This window comes from Triticum aestivum, chromosome 6D, assembly GCF_018294505.1.
Source record: "Triticum aestivum cultivar Chinese Spring chromosome 6D, IWGSC CS RefSeq v2.1, whole genome shotgun sequence".
Lineage (NCBI taxonomy): Eukaryota > Viridiplantae > Streptophyta > Magnoliopsida > Poales > Poaceae > Triticum > Triticum aestivum.
This window is the reverse complement of record NC_057811.1, coordinates 261894872-261899609: the sequence shown is the minus strand read 5'-3', so window position 1 is coordinate 261899609 and position 4738 is coordinate 261894872. Positions and strand designations below refer to the sequence as shown.

The 4738-nt window shown below is 51.0% G+C and overlaps 1 long non-coding RNA gene across 1 annotated transcript; it reads right to left on the bottom strand.

The window, feature by feature from the left end:
• Positions 1–460: 460 nt before the first annotated feature.
• On the bottom strand, positions 461–1536 carry LOC123141468 (uncharacterized). The gene is made up of 2 exons (XR_006470320.1): positions 1269–1536; positions 461–849 (listed from the first exon to the last, which is right to left on the bottom strand). It is a non-coding gene; the product is annotated as an uncharacterized lncRNA (long non-coding RNA).
• Between the last annotated feature and the right edge of the window lie 3202 nt (positions 1537–4738).

The following is a 4738-nucleotide window of genomic DNA, read 5'->3' as shown; positions in this document are numbered from 1 at the left end:
TCTATCTCTGGCCAGATAGGGTGGCGAGCTCACCGGCGAGGCTATGGTTGATGGTGAGACGATCGGAGGGCACATACGTGCTCAGGGCGGAGTCGCCGTTCGGGTGGAGGTGGAGTTGGTCGCCGGAGTGCAGGGGTTCGGGAGGTGTTTGCCCCAGTCGATTCCGGCTGCGGTAGGGAGGGGAAACAGATGGTAATTTGTCAAGGAGGTCGAGAGTCAGCCTGTGCATTCGGTTTTTTCGGTTTGATTCGGTTCGGTTTATACAGTTTTTGGTTTATATGGTTTTTGGTTTATACGGTTTTTATACTACGGTTTATACAGTTTTATACATAGATACGGTTCGGTTTAGGTAATAATCATTTACTTTCGGTTTGGTTTTGGTAATAACCAAAATAACCAAAGTTGACGCAAATTTTTAAACAACACATGGTTTGGCCACATGGAAAAACAAATTTAGTACTTGTCCAGTACAGCTACAGCCTGGTTACCTACTTGAAGAAATTCTGAAACATGAAGAATTTATGTTCCAGTATAACAATCTAGGAGAAGACTACAAGTCAACTACAAGCACTAATTTAGTACATGTCCAGCCAAACCACATGAAGAAATTCTGGAACAAAAACTTGTCTAGTACAAGCACAAGCAGAACTGCTCAAGACAAATTCTGGCATAAAAACTTGTCCAGTTAGCATGATTCGGATCATCATTCTGAACTATGAAGTGTATCCATGCCTTCCACCTTTCGTTCTTTTTCTAGCTAACACGGTCGGGAGTAACATCAGGAATTGTTTCAGGTAAGTAGGCTTGACCAGCAGCATAACCAGCACCAAGGTTGGCACTTTTGAATACCTGAAAAATTAAGTCAGGTAATTTCCATTTAGATCAGTGACCAGCAGCAGAACCAACAGTAGAAATTACTGGAAAGCTAAATAGGAAACAAATGTGATTTTTCCATGGTAATCTGAATGAGACCTTGTTGTTTTTTCTTTTGCTATGACAGCAATTCATCATGCTTTGTGGATGCCTGAGTCCTATTTGATATGGTTTGTATGGAATGCAATCTAGTTCCTTTTGCTACTTGCCACTCCCTATGATTTGTTGATGTTAGTCTGACGAATGAATGGTATTGTATTAGTCTGACGAATGTTTCACATGTTCAGCAGTTTGATTCTTTTTCCCTAAAGTGTTTGTTTGCAACTAGCCAACTACCAAACAAGAAAGCTCCAGATCGAAACAAAGATGAAAGAAGGAACTGGCGTACTGCTCACCCTTGTGCGTCGGCGGCGGCTTCTATCTTGCTCCGCAGAGCCGTGCGCCGGTGCGCTCGACGGCGCGAGGGAGGGCGGAGGTCAACGAAGTGAAGGGGTAGAGGCCAGAGGTCGGAGGTGAGCGACGGAGGTCGGAAGCCTGTGGGGAGCGCCGGAGCAGATGGATGCACGCAGAAGTCTGACCTAGGGCGCCGCCGCCATGCTCTATTCTCCGCCTCCCTTTGTCCTCTCTGCTCTGCATGTGCGCGCGTGAGGGTGGGTGAGGCCGTGTGGGAATGAGGGGTGAGACCATGGTGGACTAAGGTTGAGGAATAAAGGGAGAGGCCCATGCATGAGGTTGGGCTGGGCCTCTGAAATTTCTATGCTGCTGGGCTTCGATTTTGTTCGGTTTAACCGAATTATTTCTGTTTTAAACCGAAAAACTGAATTTTATATGGTTTGCTATTTTGCAAACTAAAACCATAACCAGAACCTGAAAAACCAGGATTTTGGTCCGGTTCGGTTTTTGCTTTTTGGTTCGCTTTTGCACAGGGTCAGTGGAGAGGTTCCAGATCAGGAGGAAAAACGGTCGGACCGGGCCGGTACCCGGAGATTGCTAGCGACCCGAGGCGGCGGAGCTCGAGCTCGATCTTGAGCTCGAGCAATCCTAGAGACGGGGGAGCTATGCAGGCGGTCGATTTGGAGTGAGAGGGAGTTAGTGGTGAGGAGAGGAGGGCTCGGGGAGGCCTGAAATAAGAGGGGGCGCGGTGCACCGTGAGCCCGTGCGCCGGTGAGGTCCTAGCCGTCACAGGAGGCCATGGGAGGGCTCGGTTCTGAGTCAGGAGTGTTTGTGGGGGTGGTCTACGACCAGGGGAAGGAAAAGAGAGAACGGGGGAGTGCCAGGGCGCCGCGTGTGTGAGCTTGCTCATCGGAGCTCTCGGGCGGCCATGGCACGCGTGCGAGGGAGGCTAGTGGAGGGAGAGAGGAGGGCACCGACCACGTAGCATGCTGCGGATGTCGAGGCGCGTCGTTGGGAGTGCAGGGAAGAGCCGAGGTGGCTGGGCGCATTGGGCAGGGGCGGCTACAGTTCTTTGGTGGACTGTAGCGCGCTCCAGAGCGCCCAAATGGCTGGCATTGGTATATTTTTAGGCGCCCTAGTCATGGCCACTAGTGTCTAGGGGCTCTGGAAAGGAGTAAAGAAATGGAATGAAGAATTGGAAGCTCTGGTGAAAACTTTTATTGCTTTATGCACCAATGAAAATTACTTGAAGGATCTTATTCAATCCATAGGTAGGTATATTGGACTCTATCGGGGAACATAAATAGGGGTATATATTTTCCCCTGACTCGTGCACGGACGATGAAGCCCACACGCACGAGAACAAGATTGCAGCACCAAGATCAGAGTGGAGCACAAGGGATCAGTTCTTCAAAGGAACAACGTGCGGCGCAAGAAGACTAAGACTAACCAGGAGAGCAGGATATTGATAAGGGAAAAGCGTCCCTTGCTAGGCAGACAAGCCCGGCAAGGACGGGGTCACCCCCGGAAGCAGGCCTCCAAGATGCCCCGGCAGGGCCTGTCGGGGCTCACGAAGGCAGAACCACCTCACCACAATGCAGGTCATCGATCGGTGCGGTCTCAAGCTCCAAAGTTACTAAGTGGCTGCTATTCGCCACATGGCAGCCACTTTCTACAGGAAATACCTACAGGTGACACCCGTCCTGCGACGTGTCACGCGAGCAGGTGCGAAGCTGGCACAATAGCCCAGCAGGGCATGCTGGGCACGCTATGATGTGACATTGAGCGGCACATTTAATGCGCTCTTTCACCCTGCAGAGTTAGGTATGATAGCTCTGTTTGCTATCCAGTGCATAATGACTGATTTGCCACTTTGGTGACCCCTTTGTCTATAAAAGGAGGCCCAAGGAAATGATAGAAAGGCTTAGCGAATCCACCCCCTCACACATTCATACGCGCGTAGCCATTTTGCCCCAAGGCAACCCTGCCGGGCAAGCGTGTTGTGTTCACCACCATTTTTCCACCATCAATCCACCAAAGTAGGATTAGGGTTTTATGCCCCGCGGCGGCCCGAACTTGGGTAAAGATTGCCCGTGTGATCACTACCGTGCTGTTCGATGCCCCTCTGCTCTTTGTGCAACGTGCCATCCCCTGCCGAACCGGCAAGGGACTCTTGGTCCCATAGGTGGCCGTGGTTTCCCACAACATCTTTGGCGCGCCAGGTAGGGGGATCACTGGCGCGAGCCTGAAGGCATGAGCAGCGCGTCATATCCGTTGCGGCCCAGCCAAAGCTTTTTGGCTTCAGAGGTGCTTGTGGAAATGAGAAGACAGAGCGAGGGAGCGGGGCCATCCCCGCACCTGCTTTGTTCATCATCTCATCTCACCACGGTCCCAGCTGGGGTGAAGATTGGTGCCGGCAACGATATACTCCTTCCCAGGCAGCCCAGGCGGAGTGACCGTCGCTTGGGCTCCGGTCAGGAAGAAGGGGCAAGGCGCACGGGCACGGGGTTCCTCTTTTCCATCTTTCTCCTTCCTCGGCAATCTAGCTGCTCTAGCCCTTGCATCGTCAATGTTGATGAGTATCGCAGGATACCCGGTTCAGCATTTACCCTACTTGGGGAAATCCTGAGTAAAACACTAACATGCATTCGTTGGTCAATGCCCCGGCAAGTGCGCTCTGGCAAGACCATCTGCACTAGCGTGATCCATGCGATAGCTGTTGCCGGGTTACTCGAAAGAAGTGGGTGAGAGGAAGAGGGACCGGAAGAGGCCGGCACCATATTCCACCGCCCGCCGGACACACATGACATGCGTTGGTCCATTCCGGGGACCAGAAAGTTATCCCCTTGACTTCTGTCTTCCTGGATTTCGCGCGCACACCAAATGCCCACAACCAAAATGGATGGGAAGTAACAAGAACAAAATCTTTCCATGCAATCACTTCTTATTGATACATCTTAGATTTTTGCATCCGTTTATCCTTTGGCTTTAGTAAGTGTTCGTACTATGAAATCCTTCGTGTGATGGTACCTTGGCTAGTTCTTTGTCTACACCCTCGTTCTGTCCAGAGCCTCGCTCACAGAATGAGCGGCTGCATCGAGAGATACCTAGGAAAAACTCGCAGGGACACATCCACGCCAAGATGAGTGTTAAGGGCCGGACCCTTACGACAATCACGGCAATATGATACCAGCAAGCAACTAGAACATACATAAGGACCAGTCGTACGAACACAAACATATAAGTTTAGAGGGATAAACATGCGTCTAAGATTAAACAAAGGACATCAGGTCAGGGCGAGCATAAAAACAGTATGGTGCCTAAACACAAAGCATGCATCATGTCTTGTTACAGGGCAGCACGAGAACAACAATGGCTCATCACTTAGTCTAACGACTATGTGAAGCCGTTCGGGCGCGCATGACCTTCACGGCCCGAGGGGCGGCTTTCTCCTAGGCAGCAGGAACGTCGG